The sequence below is a fragment of the Bombyx mori genome, chromosome 13 (genome assembly GCF_030269925.1).
Source record: "Bombyx mori chromosome 13, ASM3026992v2".
NCBI classification, from domain to species: Eukaryota; Metazoa; Arthropoda; class Insecta; order Lepidoptera; family Bombycidae; genus Bombyx; species Bombyx mori.
Genome location: NC_085119.1, coordinates 9,225,062 through 9,246,953, shown reverse-complemented (window position 1 = coordinate 9,246,953; position 21,892 = coordinate 9,225,062). Strand labels below are relative to the sequence as shown.

Here is a 21,892-nt window from a genome sequence, read left to right as displayed (position 1 = left end):
AAATAGATGATTAACTCAATATCACGTCAACCGATTTCGATGATTATTATTTTTAATTTATACTAGATGATCCGGCAGACTTCGTAGTGCCTCAATCGATAAATAAAAGATAATTATAAGCTTTCGTATAAAATAAACTTAAAACAAACAAAAGGAATCCGTCCAACGGGGGATATATCAAAGGAAAAAAACAATTGTTATTTTTATTTAATTCCGAGCATTCGAAGTCGTCGTGGCCTAAGGCCTAAAGGGTAAGATGGCCGGTGCACTCTTGTCGAGCGATGCAACGGTGTTCGAATCCCGCAGGCGGGTACCAATTTTTCTAATGAAATACGTATTTAACAAATGTTCACGATTTACTTCCACGGTGAAGGAATAACATCGTGCAATAAAAATCAAACCTGCAAAATTATAATTTGCGTAATTACTGGTGGTAGGACCTCTTGTGAGTCCGCACGGGTAGGTACCACCGTCCCGCCTATTTCTGCCGTGAAGCAGTAATGCGTTTCGGTTTGAAGGATGGGGCAGCCGTTGTGACTATACTGAGACCTTAGAACTATATCTCAAGGTGTGTGGCGCATTTACGTTATAGATGTCTATGGGCTCCAGTAATCACTTAACACCAGGTGGGCTGTGAGCTCGTCCACACAACTAAGCAATAAAAAAAAATCATATTTATCTACCTTTTAAAGCTTCTCTGGACTTCCACAAATAATTTAAGACCAAAATTAGCCAAATCGGTCCAGCCGTTCTCGAGTTTTAGCGAGACTAACGAACAGCAATTCATTTTTATATTTAAGTATGTATGTTTATTAATTTGCTTTAGAATATCTTTTTTTTTCTATTTGAAGTCGATTTTTGTTAAAGCATGTCTATTTACAAAATTATTTGTAATGTAAAATAAATCAAATGCAAAATCGGTACTACATAGGTTACCAATCTTGTTTGTGAAACAATACTATTTTCATAGTATTCTACTTTTTTTGGGTATTTGTAAACTTCTTTTAAGTCGCGCTCGCCTCTTCACGTACCCTAATTTCAATAAAGATATTCCGCCACTATATTCGCAGTATGTTAGTTTGCATATATAAATCTATACCTTAAGTAAGGGAACTACAATGTTTTCCAAAATCTCAGCATACCATGCTGACCCTATCAGCGACCCATTCTCAATCACGTTTAGTTCTGTAGGTACTCCCAAATAATTCCCTTCCATCATCCATTTAAAAGTGAGAAACACGAAACGTTTTATACTTGCTCCGCACGAAAAGCACGGCCGTGCTCTTTAAAAGGGGTCGCACTCCCGACTAGTACCTATCTCGTCACCAATTAGGCGCGGCAACTCCATTCCCGCCATCAAAATCTTTGCCCAGCCCATACCGTGGGCTTCGAAGGCCAAGTACCTAGGCGTCACCCTCGACAGAGGGGTGACATTCGGTCCCCACATCAAACCGGTACGCGACCGTGCCGCCTTCATATTAGGACGTCTCTATCCCATGATTTGCAAGCCAAGTAAATTGTACCTTCGTAAGAAGATGACACTCTACAAAACCTGCATATGTTCTGTCATGAACTATGCAAGTGTACTGTTGGCTCACGCGGCCCGTACATACATTAACTCTCTCCAGGTCATTCAATCCCGCTTCTGCAGGGTAGCCGTCGGAGCACCGTGGTGTGTGAGGAATGTAGATCTTCAGGACGACCTAAATCTAGAACCTATACGTAAGTATCTTAGAAGAGCGTTAGAACGCTATTTTGAAAAAGCAGCACGGCACAATAACCCTCTTATCGTGGCCACTGCTAAATCCGACCCAGGCGACGAGGCAAAGCAAAGCCGCCGCGCCGTCGCCCAAAACATGTCTTGTTGGATCCCCTAGATCCACTCTCGATGCTTTGCCACGTACCATCCGGCTATGGAATGAGCTCTCCTCCACGGTGTTTCCCGAGCGACATGTTCTTCTTTAAAAGAGGCAGAATCCTAATATTACACGGTATATGTTAGCTAAGATACCTATATGTTTCAGCTGCCAGTAAATAGCGATAGGCAGCGGCTTGGCTCTGCCCCTGGCATTACTGAAGTCTATGGGCGACGGTAACCACTTACCATCAGGTGGGCCGTATGCTCGTCTGCCTACAAGGGCAATAAAAAATAATAATTAGGGTCTTCAAGCACCGGTCACCGTCCTAGCCCATAAACACAACTGAGTTTCTCGTCGGATCTTCTCAGTAGGTCGCGATTCCGATTCGTTAGTAGATTCAGAGAAGCATTGTTCTTGCTAGGGCTTGTGTTAGCAACACCTCCAACAGAAAAATACTTGCTTGTGGTAAAAAATTTATGTAAACGCAGATTCTATACATTAACGTCTTTTTTATTTTACTATTTAGAAGGTTCATGGTTGGTCGCGTTTGAAGGAAGATGCATGAAATCAATATTAAAGATTCCTTGATAAACATTGCTGAGGAAAAAATAATGCAAATAATTTCTTAGCTGTTTTAACTTCTGAGTATTTCCATCACTACAGATATAATTTTCATATGACCTCAATGAGACCTCACATACCTCCAGCGGCATGCGTACCGCAGGTTTAAAATCACTATTCTTAATGAGTCGACAAGCACGTGATCCGATAATGTATTTAGTAATCGGTAAAATACCAATAAGAATGATCTACGAAGGTTTGTTCCTCAGATCTTCTTGTTCCTATCACGATGTAGGTTTGCGTCGCGGTGGTGGCACGGTTAGATTCGAAAGCGTAAGGAGTTTCTTTATACAAATGAACAACTCTTAGGTCATTAATGTGGACTTTCGTTTGTTTTACATCTAGGTACGTGTGGGTCGCTCAGATGCATTCTCGCTAGTGTCGGTGTGGGATTTTCAGCAAGGGCCCGTGAAGGTTACGGTTTGTTTCTGTAAACTTTTCAGGAATTGCTGTTCTTGAGTTTTAACTAGCGCTTCGTGAGTTGCCGATTTACGAACACACCCTGAGTTTTTAGTCAGTTAGGCGTTCATTTTACCTCAAAAACTGAATTACATATTTCGCCATTGGCTCACTAGGGGGAAAAGATATCAACGTATCTTAATCAAAGTATCAAGTATCTTAAATACTTCCCAACGTAAATAAAAAATGTAGCACAACCTCGTTTTATTCATAATTTATACACAAAAACAAAAAAGCCGTTAGATTTAATGGCCCCATACTAGTTAATGAAATTTAAGCATACCTACCGAGTAAAATCATTGCGCTGTCTCCTTGCTAGGCATCAAAAACCGCTTTCAATGCAATTTTCCTTTTAAGATACTGATTTTCCATGGCAGTTCTAAAATATGTCGAGGGTAATGATTATTCTGCTGCTAAATTCAGTACGAAGCGGCAACGCAACGATATTATGTACCAAACAGTTACGAAAAGCGTGTTCGTTCAGCCTATCCAAACGTGCGGTAGCCGCCAGCCAGAGTCGTGCGTAGCTTCGGCCGAGTTTAGCTACTTGTCCGAAGTTGTAACAAGTTTCTGCTCCATAGCGGACGTAGGAATTGTGCCGTGTAAAGTGGATTTTAAAATATAAAATTAAAGGTGAATTTAGTGTATTACAATAATCTTAGTTGTAAAGGATTCACAATTGACGCTTAGAGACAATAGGTAGTGAAGAATCTTCGAAAAGCCTTGGTAATATTTTTTTACTTATACGCTCGAATATTTAAACCGGCCCGATTAATAAATAAAAATAAGCTAAAAATGTAAATGTTATGTATGTGCATAGTTTCTTCGTTATTGTAGTGTGTCGATTGGTTTCTGACAATCAATGTTTTAAAACATTTCATTATTTTTAAGACCAAACAAAATTTTATATTTCTCAATGTTCTTAATTCTAAATCCACTTTGTAACTACGGACACAGTCATCAATTATACTTATTTATAAATTACAAGTTCAGATATTTGAAGTGTGCATTGTTCAGTTTACTAATTTTGAATAATTTCATGATATTTTGTATTTACTAATTATTTTGGAAACACGGTCTATTAGAGAGAGTCTATACCGCCTCCAACACTACATGACGATCTTGACCACTCTGTCATGAGTGACACGATTGAGAGAAAGAAAGAGAGTTTATACATATTTCGTTGTATCTATACAATATCTACATGTATGAAAAACATCGATTTCTTGAAACTACTCGCACGCCATCTATTGCTCTTTGATGTTACTTCGAAACCTTCCCCGGAGTGCCAACAACTGTACAAAAATTAATTGCAATAGAAGACAAAGGCACACCTATACTGGTTTTTATTTTTATAGAGGAGGAATAACACATAATAGTGATTTTATTTAACTAAACATCAGCATAAGGCACATGACCAGAGTTTTTACTACTGCAAGGCTCTATAGGTAGGCTAGGTAGGTATATAGATAACAGTCTAGTAAGAACCTGAACTGACGAGTAAATTATTTGTATGGTCGTTTCCTATCAGTTAATGTTTGACTGTACGTATGTATGTACATATGAGGGACCACGTATTCTGATGATTTCAAGAACAAAAAGTTCCATGAAACATACAGCGATGACTTACCAGTAGCAATGGCACTATTAAAAGAAAAAATCTGGTCCATCTTGAAAAGTGTAACGAATGAAAAGATGCATCATAGGTTCGAGAAAACGCAGTAGGTGCATGATTGAACACGACACCAGAATACAACTTTGAGAAAGCAACTTGGAACTGAATTTAATACTAATATAATGATGACTATTTGATTAGGGGTCGGCTATGTGTTCCTACCCCACAGCGCAATGTAAGCCTGCCCAGGTAGATATCACCAACTTACCTATATCGATCATGATGCAGTTATGCGTTCTGTCATGAATTTTGGGACAACCGTTGTCCGCTAAAATGTAGACTGGTCATTTAATATTTACGTATATAAATATTATACAAGTGGTATTTACGTTGTGATGTCTATTGCCTCCCGTAACCAGTTAACACTTGATAGGCCGTGATCTTTCATGAAATTTTCAACTGAAAAATTTAAAGTATGTTTCAAGATCTATGAGAAATTAATTTGTCAATGAAATACAAAATTAGTTCGTTTTCGAGCTTATAATAATTTCTGCAACTACCTATAGAAACCTGTAACAAAATAAACTATGATTGTCCAAGTAAAACAATTTCCTTTAATTATTATCTTCGGTTTTCGTGAGTTATAGATGTAATTAAATATAATTTTACAATTTAATCTCTCTCTCATTTTTTAAATTATGATGATATTTCTGATGTTTTAAATACTTCACAGATTTCGTGGTCAACGGACGACCAAGGTGCTCAATTATTTACTATGATAATTTACTTTATCATTTCATCTAGGCTAACAGTATTTTTTAAGGAAAGGCCTATAAAGTCGATGTCCGTTTATGGGGGTAGGGTAGGGCTCACCCTCCCTAGGTAACGACGGGTGTGCGCTACTTCGAATTAGGGTGCGCCGACCTAGATATTAGAAACTCCTTTTACAATTTAATTAAAATAACAAAATGGATATCACCACACCTGTATATATAGTTTGCCTTTTTTTTTCCTACCTAAGCTGGTAGCCTTGAGAGGCTATTCCAGCGTAACCTTAACTAGTAGGTGAGCTCACGGGGTTCAAACCTGACGACGTTGCTATCTACCACCGGATCGGAAACGCGACCCACTGAGAAGATCCGGCGAGAAACTCAGTGGGCTGTGTCTGAGGGTATAGTTTGCAAAATGTTTATATACCAGCAGCTAAGTAAGGTCAGCTTTCTGTTGTGAAATGCCACGTTAATTTACTATGATACTTAAAATTGTCATAATGGTTTACAGTGAACCTGATATTAAGGGATTATCGAATCAAATAAACACAGCGTGAATTAAAATTAAAATTTAAGGTAGCAGCAAATACACTAATATAACGATTATACAACCTGCAAATTTTATCCTTAACGGTTCGCGATAAAGATAGGCCTAATTCTGGTAATTATGTAGTTTGTTAGTAAAATTGGTAACAGTATTGCCACTACAGACGGAGGTGGTATAGGCAAAAAAAAAATACAACTCCAGGAGGCAGTCGTTACAATATGTATTTTCTGATCAATAGCAAGATATTTATTATCTTGGATCTTTGGAAGTCGCGACTTCGTTTCAATAATTGTTAGTAAATTAAATGTGGATCATATAGTCATCAAAATTGCTTTATACTGTAGCTTTGAACTGATGAAACATTTATTTAGAATACGAGCACTATTCTTTCTAGAGACTCTTTAAATACAAACAAAAAAATAGTATGCTAGTATAAACGATGCTTCTGAATAGTACTCATTGATGGAGATGCTCTGAATGATCTCGGAGATCGTCTCTTAATATCAGGCTACCCGCCACTCAAGCAGAATATATCTCTATTAACTGGCACCACTATGTTTATATTGAATGCGTTTAGGTATCATTTATAGCATATGCCGTCTGTCAAAACTCTTTCTTGTACTAGATAAATAGGGTGTTAGGGTGGTGGTATCACTCAAGTTGATTTTTTTTCCCTACGTATTCGCTGGTATCCTAAAAGTCTATTCCAGTTATGCCCGGGCGGGTAGGTGAGCTCACGGGCTCAACTTGAGAGAATTTGCAAACACTAGCCCTAGCAAGAGCAATGCTTCGCAGAATCTAATCGGATTGGAATCGTGACCCATTGAGAAGAGCCGCCGAGAAACTCAGTGGACTGTGTCTATGAGTTAGTTCGCTCGTCGAACTCTTCGTCGTAATCGTCGAGTTCGTCGAGGACGGTGACCGGTGCTTGAGAGTCCTAAAAGCACCAAGAGTGAAACCGGAAATTCGACAAGACATGCTTCGGGTGACAGCGCGGCGGCTTTACGTTGCCCGATCGCGGTCGGATATGTAATTAGCCTACCTACATAATAATTTATAAGTATGCCTATATCGACCTAGAAATGTGACCGATAGATAGATGGCACATTAAATAGCACATTAAATATTTCTTAACTTAACTTTATTCAACCGGTATCAGAGGTATTTTTTCAAAGTAAATATTTCAGTAAAACTAGCAAAGGTATACACAGAAGTTCCAGAGGGTCTTCTATGCAAGTCCAGTCAGTGATGCTAGAGAATTGGCTACATTGGAACAGATAAATGTTGTAGAGTTCGGGTGGTGTCACCGATTTGATTATTTCTACCGCGAAGACTTTACTCGTTTCAATTTGGTCTTCCAAATTGAAACTTCTTAGAATGAACAGCATTCCAATGCAACGTTGACATGTCGTCTTAAGGTGGACGGGTCGCAACCTCATGATGTCAGTGATGACATCATATCCGAACCTCGAATCACCGAACCGGTTGACTGTAGCTGACGACCTCCAATTATGTTAATACCATTCGTCCAGTCTCGTTTATACACAGAATCCTAATATTACACGGTATATGTTAGCTAAGATACCTATATGTTTCAGTTGCCAGTAAATAGCGGTAGGCAGCGGCTTGGCTCTGCCCCTGGCATTGCTGAAGTCGATGGGCGACGGTAACCACTCACCATCAGGTGGGCCGTATGCTCGTCTGCCTACAAGGGCAATAAAAAAAATTATTAATTATATTTTAGTGTAATTTATATTGTCCTTTGTGAAAATTCAAGAACTAGACGTACATACATGACACATACATGACAACTTCATGCTCACACCAGGTGGTAATGTCACACAATAATTGCTTAAAATCTGCCAACGGTAAACATATTCCATGTTATGCATGTATTAATATGACTGACAAATAATTACAGTTTATTTTTAAGATAACGTGTTTTGCTGCCAATGTTAATTGTGAGTTGTGATGATGTTCGTGATAATACTAGGTCACGGACACGTATTTTCTGTAATGTCACCAATTTTTAAACGTCGCAAAAGTTAAAATTGTTCTGACGTCCGGAATTTTCAAGGTGGGTGGCGCATTTACGATGTAGATGTCTATGGGCTCCAGTAACCACATAACATCAGGTCGTAACCCATCTAAGCAATAAAAAAAAAATAGGTGACTAAATTAAAATATCATTACATTGCATTATTGATCCGAACATACAGATCAAGCCAAAATGAACCGTGTACAGACTATGTAATGTTGGATACTCAGTATTGGCTTCATAAGAAGGTCGCACGAGTTATGGAGCGAAAGGTCTTTTTATTTTATTGCTTCTATTGAGCGAACGAGCTAATGAGCCACCTGGTATAAAGTGGTGTTACCTGCTCGCATAGAATCACACTATGAATATTTCCTTCCTGTCTATTTCTTTAATAAATTGTCTCGGTTCATTCGTTCGATCTGATAATAAAATTAACATGTTTTTTCTTATACACCTTAAGTAATTTGAATTAGAATACCACGATGAACCTCAAAAATGAAATTCTTTAAAATTTAAAAGTTATTGACTCCTATTCTAATTCGTAAGACTATGTTAATTTTGTTTGATTAAATTAATAATACAAAGTAATTATAAACTTACATTATTGCATATTCAGATTAGAATTTCATAATGATAATAAATGACATAACATCATTAATATGGGCAATTTGTTTTAAAACTACCTTATACGTTTTCATTCTAAGATATACTGCACACGTAATCGTCAAATATATTTTTTGTACATAGAATAGAGTGGTGGTAGGACCTTTTACTGGTGGTAGAACCTCTTGTGAGTCCGCGCGGGTAGGTACCACCGCCCTGCCTATGTCTGCCGTGAAACAGTAATGCGTATCGGTTTGAAGGTTGGAGCAGTCGTTGTAACTATACTTGAGACCTTAGAACCCACCTTCTCAAGGTGGGTGGCGCATTTACGTTGTAGATGCCTATGGGCTCCAGTAACCACTTAACACCAGGTGGGCTGTGAAGTCGTCCAACCATATAAGCAAAAAAAATAAGAGTGAAATTACTGAAAAACACAAATTATATTATTTGAGTCGTCGTGGCCTAAAGGATAAGACGTCCGGTGCATTCGTATCGAGCGATGCAACGGTGTTCGATCCCGCAGGCGGGTACCAATTTTTCTAATGAAATACGTACTCAACAAGTGTTCACGATTGACTTCCACGGTGAAGGAATAACATCTTGTAATAAAAATCAAACCCGCAAAATTATAATTTGCGTAATTACTGGTGGTAGGACCTCTTGTGAGTTCACACGGGTAGGTACCAGCACCCCGCCTATTTCTGCCGTGAAGCAGTAATGCGTTTCGGTTTGAAGGGTGGGGTAGCCGTTGTAACTACACTGAGACCTTAGAACTTATATATCAAGGTGGGTGGCGCATTTACGTCGTAGATGTCTATGGACTCCAGTAACCACTTAATACCAGGTGGGCTGTGAGCTCGTCCACTCAACTAAGCAATAAAAAAAAAAGGCACGGACTCTTATGGGTCAAGAACACGATGACATGTCTTGCTCGCAACATTTCAGCTTTCATTTATTATGAATCTATTATGAATTATTAAAGTATATATAGTGCTTCTGATTTCATTCGGTCAAATACGTATTCTAGTTGCTCATGCCTCGTTGAGAATTTTTTAGTTCATTTATAACAAAGTAACAATAACTAAATGCGTAAACCAAAATTAAATTAAACTAAAATTACTGGAACCTCGGACTTATATTGTTTTACAGGTAACACAATAACGATAAAACTTCCTGCGGGCAATTTTTAAGCGCTGACATTACCTACATTGTATTCAACTTAATATTTATTTATTTATTTATTTAATAAGTTGCACCAACAAAGTGATCATCAATACAAAACATTGACAAATTGACAAAAGTTCATGGCAGATGTCACCTCAATTATAGGTGCAATCGACATTGCATTAACATCAAAAATAAAAATAAAATATACAGCTAAGAATTGGATACATTTCATTCATTGCTTAAGATTAATTTAATTGGGAGATGATCCGCGACAGATTTTTCCTGTAAGTAGTGAGACAATTTGAAAAAACATCTATTTCACTTAAAATAAGTTCAGCGCAATCGGACAACTCCGAAGGAACATTGACGGAGACCGCGCTACCGTGGACATTATTGTAGTCCCAAAGGATTCTGTTTAAGGGAGAGTAAGCACCTAAATTCGAACGAGCGGGCTTTCTTATAAACGGTTTATATTTCTTCGTTCTTGGTTGGTACTTAGGGGCTGATATTTTTATCTGGGCTAATAGATTAGGTGTGTCGGTTATTCCATGAATTAGTTTGTACAGAAATATACCCCCCATTAGTTTTCTCCGGTTTAGAAGAGAGTCTAAATTAAAGTGGCAAAGTCTATCTTCATAGCTGGGTAACTTCCTACCCAGATTGTAGTTGTAAGATAAGTACCATAAAAACCGTTTCTGGACACTTTCCAATCGTTTCTTGTATATTTCATAGTAAGGATTCCACACAATGCAGCAATATTCCAAGGTACTGCGTACGAGAGCATTATAAATTGTGATCTTAGTGTTTGGTTTTTTGAAATCTTTGCAATTGCGAAATATAAATCCCAATGTTTTAAAGCTCTTTCTGGTAATATTCTGAATATGTGTGCTGAATTGCAGCTTACTATCAATGGTCACACCCAGATCCCTAATAGAGTCTACCTCAGATAGTGGTGCACCATTAATATGATACGTTCGGGAAAATGAGCGTCTTTTTCTAGTAAAACGAATTACATAGCATTTACTGATATTCAGACTCATGCCATTCGCACTGCACCAGCCAAACAAACTGTCCAAATCCCTCTGCAATAATTCAGAGTCAAGAGATGAGTTTACTTTCCTGAAGAATTTTAAGTCGTCGGCGAACATATAGAACTTTGTGCTACGAAAACACGAGCCAATGTCGTTGATGAATGCATTAAAAAGTAGAGGACCCAAATGAGAGCCTTGGGGAACCCCAGACAAAACTGGGAAGGACATCGACGAGTGACCCCCCGCAACAACCGTGGACGATCTGTTCGTTAAATATGATTGAAGCCAATGCAAAAGTGTACCAGCAATCCCGTACGATGACAGCTTCGACAGCAGTAAATTGTGGTTAACTCTGTCGAAGGCCTTACTAAAATCTGTGTATATAGTGTCTAATGAATCTCCATGGTCAACACCTTGAGTCAAGTCCTCGACAAAGGACATCAAGTTCGTAGTTGTGGATCTTGCCTTAATGAACCCATGCTGCTCCGTAGCAAAAATCTGTCTAAAATGCCAAGACAAAACGGGATACAACACCATTTCGAAAACTTTAGCAAAAACCGTTAGAATGGAGATAGGCCTATAGTTCTTCACCATGCCGGTGTCTCCACTCTTAAATAGCGGCAAAATCAGTGATTGTTTCCAAGCCAAAGGAAATACACCAGAGCTCAGAGATTTATTAAAAATAATTGAAAGTGGTGAGCTTAATGCGTAAGCACACCTGGAAACAAATATAGACGGTAAACCATCTGAGCCCGCTCCCTTGTTTACATCAAGTCTTTTTAAAACCCTGTAAATCTGAGACTTGGTGACAGAAATGCATGTCAAGAAATTCATATTTGAAGACTCAACAGACTCAATAAAGCTGTGTATGCTGGTCGTATTATAGACTGAGGAGAAATGGGCAGCAAAAAGATTACAGATACTAGATCCATTCGTTGCTGTAGTGTCGTCAAGAGACATTTCGCCGGGCAATGTAATTTTTCCACTTCTTTTATGCTTTACAAAGGACCAAATTAACTTAGGGTTAGATGCTAAAGACGACTCCAGATTCTCCAAGTATCTGGTATAATTTAGATGTAATAACTTAGAACAGCGTTTCCTGAGCAACACAAAGGTTAATTCGTCGCGGGGATTACCGAATTTGCGAAATCTCGACCTGTACTTAAGTTTTTCTTTAAGCGTTCTAATTAGTATGCTTGAAAACCAGATGGGGCTATGATTGTTGCGTGGTACAAATTTAGGAACGTGCCGCTTTACTAACACTCTTAGGTAGGAATAAAATACTGCGACCATATCATCAACCGTAGCACAGGCCGTCAATTCATCCTCCCATGGGATAGCACTTAAGTCACTAACAATTTTGTTATAGTCTGCTTTGTAAAAGTGTAATTTAGAAGAGCATATTGGCAGTAAGGACTCAGAGCACTCAAGAGTAACACAGAACTGTAGTGGAGGATGAAGAGGATCAATAACCGAGAGTGGATCTGGGCACGCTTCAAGCTCTGAAATAGTTATGGTACTTAGTATAAGATCTAATATTTTACCTCGAGAATTCAAGCAGGAATTGTACTGACCCAAGTTGTTGAGTGACATGAAATCAATGAGCTCATTGTACAGTAAACTATTTGTAGTTTCACATGAAAGGCTAGACGTATGCATTTTTATCCAATTTATGCCGCTCATATTAAAGTCCCCCACTATAAGGGCCTCGCCGCTGTGATCATCCAATGTACGATTGGAGTTATTAATGAAACATTCTAGTATATGAAATTGAGCAGGTGGAGGTAGGTAAACAGCGCAGATGTATAAGTATTTCAATCTGTTCTTAGTATCACGCAACTCAAGCTTGACCCAGAGATCCTCACAATCCGATTCGCGATCGAACAAGCGAAACGATCTGAAACGCGTAGACACTGCAATTAACGTGCCCCCTCCCTCCTTGGTGCTGTGGAACCCCCGACTTTCTCGATCTCTCCTGTACAGTATATAGCGATCGTCAAAGAGTTCGTTATCCATAATACCACTGTTCAGCCAGGTCTCCGTCAATATTACCACATCGAAACCACAACAGACCACATTCCCAAAAAACTCAACTGTCTTTGTTCTTAAGCCTCTAACGTTTTGGTAATACACGTTAAGATTATGAAGAGCGCCCTATAGTAATGGTATGGCAAGTGTAGCCAGCTTATGACAAATTATTCAACAAATCGATATTCTTAACGTAGAGATATTTACTTTCGTCATTTTTGCGCATGTAGATGCGTCCATCTCGCACCCACACGTACCTGTAGTTCAGTTCTTTTGCCTTGGTGCGGGCTGCGGCATGAAGTGCCTTATTTTCAGGACTTAGGTGCTCAGCAACGTAGATTGCGGATTTCTTATTTCCACCGATACCTAGGTGACTAGTATTCAGTTTGTCATTCTGGTTGCTTTTGTTGAACTTGGTTGTACATGCCAGGAACTCGTCACGAAGGCGTTGGCTATTGAATCTTACGAGTATAGACCGGGGACGGGGACTAGTGCTGTTTAATTTAGCCATTCTCGAACAGTGTTGGATACTATTCTCGCCGATAGCACACTTTATTGTTCTTCCCAACTGTTGCACGATGTTCATTAAGTTCTCCTGCTTGTGCTCAGGAACACACTGGATCTCGATATTGGAGGACCGCGACTGTTGATCCAGAAAAGCAACTTTGGCCATAAGACCGCGATTGTTCACACGGAGATCTTCACATTCTCGCTCCAATTGTTTCATTGTTGCAGATTGAACACCCTGCACAGATCTGATCCTTTCCAATTCTTCGTTAAAGAATGATAGCGAAGATTCCAAGGTTGACACAGCGTTCTGAACTTCCATTAGCTTGGGCAGGAAACTCATCTTAAACAAGTTCTGTAGCTCCTCTCGAATAATGTCACGGATCCCCTCAGCTGACATACAAGAAGAGCTATGGTCGACCACGCGAGTTTTGGTACGGTGGGTGACATAATCGTGTTGCGGAGTGGACGCCACTCGAACTGGTGTGTCAGAATTGTCGCCCCCCTTTCGGTCCCTGCTACAACATAACACGCACAACCAGACAGCTTTGATTTCATTGGTCATGGCAGCATAATCCTTCAAGGAAATATTCAAGCAGGAGTGGTGAAATACGGCATCACAACGGGAACAGCGCAAGAACGGCGTGTCCTTTATTTTATCGAGGCATCCCGCACATTGGATAAGGGTTGCCATTTTGATGATCGGAAGAGAAAAATATATTTAATGAAATAAAAATATTGCTGAATTCACCTCTGAAGTACAGTACGCCGAGTACGGTCCTGTGTCGTTATTTCAACCGACCGTCGCGTCGAAGATGTAATGAAGGTAGTTTAATGCGGCAATCCAGATGTTTTTGCGTCGAAAATGTATTTACGATATCCCAAACGTCCTTATCGAAGCATCAAAATGACGGAAATACACTAATTATTGATTACCACAATGACTAAGAGTCGGCACTTTACTCAACACTCGAAGATATCAAATTAAATGAGGAGCAAATTTGACAAGATGTTGACGTATCGTTGACGTACGTAAAATATAAACCAGAAATCAGATTTTTTGATTACATAACTGCACAATCATAATGTGCAAATTATTAATAGGTTCGCTTATCAACATGCGATGATAGTATTGAATTAGAATTTAAATTTAAGCAATGTATTAAATGAATAATAATATCGTAACTTTAGTCAATGCAACTACTAAACGCAAAAGAGAATTATAAAGTTACACGATACGTTTAAAAACTTTTGATAAAATTTAAGTTTTGGTTTAACTGTGAAAATAAGTTTTAAATATCTAAATTTCGCACCATACTGATGTAGATGAAAATCGTGGGCCCTAACAAAATTCTGGCTAATACAATCAGCGAGCAAATAATGTGCAAGGTCAAAAGTGGATCGCTTCCGGAACCATGGTAATCAACTCCTTACTACCCTAACCTCAAACTAACTTTTCAATTATTTCGCGGATGTACGAAACATTAGGGTCAACGACCTCGCTTACTCACACCCAAAACATATGCATGGCAGCTGACTGCTGTCGTACTCCTACAAAAGAGTGGATGCGTGCGTCCGCTGTTGTTTTAATTGTGCTCCCTACAGTAATGTTTAAAAAACCGTACGGCCATTCTAAAAGACACTATTTTAAAACGATTTTTGATGTTGCCGTATCAAAAATTGTAATTTCCTGCATTGTATCGTTCCCTACGTTCTAAGGCACCCAGTATTGTTTGGTTAGTGACTTTGTGCTGTTTTTCGACATTAAATACTTATTAGACAATTAAATAACATCATGAAATAACAATAGCGTACACATACCAAGTAGAAACTACAGAGTAACAATGTGGACGGCCCAGTTATTCGCGGCGTGACGGTGAACGAACACATAACCGCTTATCGGCTTGAGCAAAAGAAGTAATGCAAGCCTCCTTTGGCTTTCCAGTGTATAAACATTTTAAGGTATAGCGCTGTATTGCGGCCTGACGTTAAAACAGGTTCATCGAAATCTGAGAAACCGGCGTTTCCAGTTACTTTCCTGTTTAAATATAAAAATTCTAGGCTACATAGTAATATCTCTAAATTCTAGCTTACGTATTAACATTGCGGGTCTATGCATACAATAAAAAGAGCAAGGTCGTTCGTTAATTCTAGTTATAAGATATCTTGAGGAGTAGGTGCTTAATGTTATTTCTGTGTTCACATCGCATCGTTGCAATAAAACACAAGCACCAATGACAGTTGTCATAGTCACACATAAATAACAAACGTAGAGGTTTCTTTTTAGAAATACATTTATTACTATTGTAAATAGAAGTAGATACCCAACTACAACTTCTAAATCTTTAATTTGTTCTGTCCATTCGTCTCTCCGTATGTCACGGCCATTGCAATTTGGTATACAAATGAAACATGCAAGGAAGTAGTAAATACAATACTTAAATAAAAAACACAGGGTTGCAATGAGAGCTTCATGTTGAAATCTGATCAAACATTCATTCATGTCCTTACGGATCCATCAGATCCAGTAATTCTTGTATTAGACGCATTCAGCTCTAACACTAGGAGCAGGCTTAGGGACCCCGGTAACCGTAGTCGTCGAACTCTGCAAAGTTCATCTCAACATCAAAAAGAAACCTCTCTCTTTGCAGAGTTCGACGAGTGCAACCTAACCTAAGCATCAACCAGCTGAATTTCTCATCGAATCTTCTCAGTTGGTTGCGATTTCCATAGATTTCCGGTAGAAGATTCATTCGCGAAGCAGATGCTCTTGGGATGTTAGGACTCCTTTGGAGGCGCTCGGGTAGCTGTTAGCTAATCCTACCCCTCCTGGCTGAGTTCGTGCTCGCCCTCTTGTCCTGGTGAAACTAGAAAGGCCTCCGGGCCACCAGTAATCCTTCAATCATAAAAAAAACGTGTTCAAAATTAGAAAGTGAAAGACATATGCTGGTCATCAACGAGGGCCTTCCTTATTTAAATAGTAAAATGATAAGGTGTTTATGAAGAAAGAATTTTTTATACGAGTAATTAGTTGCCGATCACTAATTTTGGGATCATGTCTTATAATTAAGTAACAATTAAAACTATTTTTACAGTTTAATTTCGCTCTTTCGCTTTTTATTGTCATTTTATTATTATTATTTTCGACGTTTCGGAATATTTAAAAAAAAATCCTACAGTTCGTACGTACCTTACCTAGCAATTGTGGGCCTTATTTGATAGGAACCAAATAAGGAACTACACGACATTGCATTCGAATAGTGAATATTATCTCTCCTATTGTCCTCTGAATTTAAATCTAAATGTTGTGATAGCTATTAACTACAATGCGAGTGATTTCAAGAAGACCTTGTTTCAATCTTTCGTTGGAAGCTGGAAGAACGGAAAACGTCTAGACATAGGACAAGTCCGACAATAGAAGAATCTCGAAGATGGACTTACTAAAATCGTGCTACTGATTTCACAATAAATACAGTACTAAATCAAAACTGCTCCTTCGTATTTCAAATAGTTATAAAATAACATGTTGCCGAAACATTAACATTTATTTCAAGGTGTTAATCTCAATTTTACTTTGTTATGTGGACTCAATGGTTTTTAGCGGGTCTAACAGAAGCGTAGGCGTTGGAAGAGCGTGACGAAATACCTCGCGAGAGTTTTTAAATAGGTGCAGTGCCATTGTGGTGGTGGTGCAATTCATCAAAAAGGAAAAAGCTACACATTTTGATGTTGTGATTGAGCCTTCTAGATTTCAGCCGCTTCAACTTACCTAGTCAGGTCATAAGTATTGTCACACAGTAAAAACTTTTCTTTTAGAATGCTGGCCACAAAAAAGTTTATTGAATTGGAATTTCGAATTGTTCATGAAAATAAAAATGTATACTTTTAGAATTTTACTCATTTTTAAATATGGAGTGGACGCTTAGAGAAGACCGTGTTGCAGTTATTGCGTTGCATCGTTGCGGTTACGCGCCAATTCAAATTTTTAACATACTGAAAAATTTGAATATAACCAAAAGATTCGTTTATCGTACCATCAAACGATACAATGAAGACTCTAGTGTAGATGACAGGTCAAGAAGTGGTCGCCCTCGGTCTGTTAGGACTCCAGCAGTGATAAAAGCTGTGAAGGCGCGAATTCAAAGAAATCCCAAACGTAAGCAGAAACTGTTGGCCCTTCAGATGGGGTTAAGCAGAACCACGGTGAAAAGGGTGTTAAATGAAGACTTAGGGCTTCGGGCATATCGAAGAAAAACAGGACATCGTTTGAATGCTCGTCTAATGGACCTGAGACTGAAGAGATGCCGCGCTTTGTTGAAGCGGTACGCGGGAAAAAAATATCGGGAAATTCTTTTTTCGGATGAAAAAATTTTTACCGTAGAAGAGAGCTACAACAAACAAAATGATAAGGTGTACGCACACAGTAGTGAAGAAGCGAGCAACCGTATTCCGCGTGTCCAACGAGGTCATTTTCTATCCTCGCTCATGGTATGGTTGGGAGTTTCTTATTGGGGCTTAACAGAGGTACATTTTTGTGAGAAAGGTGTAAAAACGAATGCAGTTGTGTATCAAAATACAGTCCTGACGAACCTTGTGGAACCTGTTTCTCATACCATGTTCAATAACAGGCACTGGGTATTCCAACAAGATTCGGCGCCAGCTCATAGAGCGAAGAGCACACAAGACTGGCTGGCGGCGCGTGAAATCGACTTCATCCGGCACGAAGACTGGCCCTCCTTCAGTCCAGATTTGAATCCGTTAGATTACAAGATATGGCAACACTTGGAGGAAAAGGCGTGCTCAAAGCCTCATCCCAATTTGGAGTCACTCAAGACATCCTTGATTAAGGCAGCCGCCGATATTGACATGGACCTCGTTCGTGCTGCGATAGACGACTGGCCGCGCAGATTGAAGGCCTGTATTCAAAATCACGGAGGTCATTTTGAATAAACTTTAGTGTCATAAGAATCTATGTTTTGTTATGTTCATTTTGGTATATGAATGGTTACATAATGAATAAACTTGTTTCAATTATTTTACGTTAAACATGTGACAGAATTTATGACCTGACTAGGTATAACGGTGCAAAAGTTAAACCTTCCTGGAAGAGTTCCGAAGAATTAGACGGCGAGAGAAGTCATGGTTGAGGAAGGAAGCTACATGCGAATTTAAAATAGAGATGCGCAGTACAACAGTCCCGAATTGCGTAAAATACAACTGCGGTCAATCTTCAACAACGAAGAAACACTGTGAGAATAAGAAGTAGAAGACCTAAAATAAATACAGCACTTAGTTTTTTTCTTCTTAAAAGAATGTTACCTAAGTAACTGTTTCTAAAAATATACATTGTTGCAATAATATAATTATTATGAACGAAAACTGTTCGGATGACTAATTGCTATAAATAGCGATGAATTAAAATAATATCAAGTAAAGGTTATCATGTTTTCCTATTGAGATAAATTTAATTTCATCATCAATTTTTATATTTGGTGAAAACCTCTGATTAAAAATTGGTTCATGTTGGGTACTGATGGCAAATGGAGGTTCCGCATAGATGGGTACCCACGCTCTTCTGCTGTAAAGTAATGCATGATGCAGTTGATTTAGAAGAGTAGGAACGTAGAAATGTCGTTATTGCAAAATAACTAAGATTTTGAACTCAGCACGGGGACTCTTAGGCGATATTCGTCTAACCTTTCTGCTACCCACCTATCAAAATATTCGATGACACTTCAAAATATGCTATTGCAATTACTGTGTCTTCTTCTATCAATAATGTATTATCGTAGTCGATAATTGTTTGAAGATTTTCTTTTTTCTTATTGTTTTATTAGATACATAGGCAAGCTTATTTGTCTACCTGGAGATAAGTGATGACCGATGTTCATAGATTATCCCCTTGTTACACGGAGTTGGAATCTAACTTGTATTGTATAAAGGCTTATCTACCTTAAAACGCGGTATAAGTCCCGCCTATTTTTGCTGCGTAGCTGTCATCACATCCGGATTTGAGCAGTTGTAAATAGCCCTTATTTTAAAGCAATTATTTAAAATTATTTAAAATGACTTATTTTAATGAGACTGAGCTCATAGCTAAACGGGGAATACATTTGTGTTGCCAATGTACTGGCAAAAGTAAACAAAAAATGAAGCCTTCAACATTAATGTACTTATTAAACTAACAAACGTGACTTGAGTATAAATAACTCGAGTATTCATTGATGTGAACGCCAATATATATTTGACTCATTCGACGAACTTCCAGCCGACCTGATATGGAACTAGGCATTGTTATTATTTATTAGTGACTGAATCATTGTGATGTCGACCTGAAATAATTTTAAATATTTAGAACGAAATTCCGTTTACATCTAGATATACTCTTGTAAGTTTTTTATTGAGTTTAGAAGGGCAACAGAGTTCACGACCGATATTGAACGGTTACCGTCACAAGCATGTAAGACGAATTGTAAAATCATGCTATGCCGTGGTTCATTGCTAAATCTAATACCGTCTAATACCGCACATGGCACTTCTATGATAACTATGCATTCAGTCATAACTGTAGTACTTTTTCTTAATTATAGAGAACAAATAAATTTGATAAATAGTTTGGAATGGGTACATATTTAGGTAAATAAAACACCATATCAATTCATAACCTCTTTCTTATGTTGAGTTTTTTTATTGATTTGTTTTTGTTTGTTTTTTATATATTCGCTCGTCTGAGTTGAAACTTGAAAGTAAAATAGTTGTTAGCAATCTAGGGACGGTCTAGAATTCAGGACAGGTGGCATACGAGTTGTATTCATCAAATGTGTGTTATTTCGTAGACATATTTACCGATAGATGTAGCGAACCGTCGCCGTCGCCGGCTATAAAACTGAAAATATATGAAATATTTATGGCAATTTGTACGTTACGTGGTTATTTAAAGTGCCTAAGTATTATGATGGCACGATTGTATTTTCTAAAGTGATGAATGCGGGCGGTAAGACCTTCGACGGTTATAGCGGTGACGCCATCGCCCACTCCCGGCGCAAAATCCTTATTATAACGTGGTCCTATGTCCGCTGTCGAAACGTCGTTCTTTTAAGAAAGTTGAGTGTCTTCAAAATAATTTTTTTTTACGGTATTGTAGAATATTTAAAATTTAGTTGATAGTTTAAAAAAAAGGCATTCAAATAGGAACTACTATTTGCTCGTTCTCAAAATAATAAATGAACAACATATGCATTTTTATATAATATTTAATGTTATTTGTATAATATAATCATATAATTGATGACAATTAGTGCTGATATTTTCGCAAAGCATTTTATAATGTTACGGTTTCTCAGCATGACAACCATTTGTTTAATACGATATGACGTTCACGGTATCTATGATAAAATTTAAAAATTAGACATTTAATGTAACTAGTGGTGCCGCAATAGTCGAATTTCAACTATAATTAATTGTAATTATGAGTTTATTATACTTTTATTATCACAGATTTCACCAAGACTGCACTATATAAAAATATTATTAAAGATAAACAATGTTATTCTATTCTCAATTAGATTACAGACTTTAAAACAGTAACAAAAGTTTGACCATAAACAAAGATTAAATACATATTATATGTTTAAATGTGTTTTGTCAAATACATGGTAATGTGTGTGATGTTTTTTTTATTCATTTAATGTAGTTTTATGCATAATTAAAGAAAAATATTAACATTCTGCACTTCTTCTCTATATTCTGTATAAGTGTGGGAAATTTCATACTCCTCCGTCCGCGCAACTTGTGTCCCTTTTTACGAAAATTGTAAACTTTGTAGAACTTTGTAAAAAACTTTGTAGTTTTTGCTTCACTTATTATTAATATAATAATATTTACATGTAAACAGAACATAGGTATTCCTTTAATTCTTATTACATTCGATTCGCGAAGTTAGACGCATTCAAAAGTCGATGACCGAACTCGTGCCCCAGTCGCTCGTTTTCTTGTTTTATCAAACAACCTTTTGCCACGCGAACGAATCATTGGCAACATGCGTTGAAATGAGACAAATTCAAAATACCGGCTATTCGATTAAATTACACCATCCAGTCAAACTATTTACATACTTTATATTTGTTTTTAATACATACTTATAATATAGCACCTGGGTTGAATTATATACATATTTCTGTCCAAAAAATATCATGATTATCAATAACAAATACCTAAATGAAAAACTAAAAGTAAGCTAATATAATTAAGCTTGTCCAGCTATTTCTGATTGTGCTGTTTATTAGCTGTAATCGCTTTACCTCCAGATAGACCGTGAATTTATATGCCCAATAAAGTCATAAAAAAAAGTAAGCATTTCGATCTAAAGCTTAAGCGAAACATTGTGTGCGCGGTTGGGCGATTAGAAACTTTGATTTTAGAGGCTATACCTATAGAATGACGGCAGACTACGACAGCATTCAATAATTCTTCGAAAATTTTCATTAATGTATTGGCCGAATGCCACGATCCAAACGTTTTTGTCGTGAGAAAGTTAGGGTACGGTCGAATATGTTTATGTTTACATCATCGTAACCCAGATACCACGTTCTGTGCCCTTTACCAAATTTATACATACGAGTATAACAGGGAATCCGAACAACGTCGG

The 21,892-nt window shown here is 37.9% G+C and overlaps 1 protein-coding gene across 4 annotated transcripts in view; it reads left to right on the top strand.

Moving 5' to 3' along the window:
• Positions 1-3,348: 3,348 nt before the first annotated feature.
• LOC101739504 (uncharacterized) overlaps positions 3,349-21,892 on the top strand; it is a 32,127-nt gene continuing 13,583 nt past the window's right edge. For 2 of the 4 annotated variants that reach the window (XR_009974687.1, XM_038015161.2), the window contains exon 1: positions 3,349-3,665. The gene's annotated coding sequence lies outside the window, so the exon portion shown is untranslated. The remainder of the gene's footprint in view (positions 3,666-21,892) is intronic. The other 2 variants (XM_038015162.2, XM_062671808.1) reach the window with 2 other exon arrangements.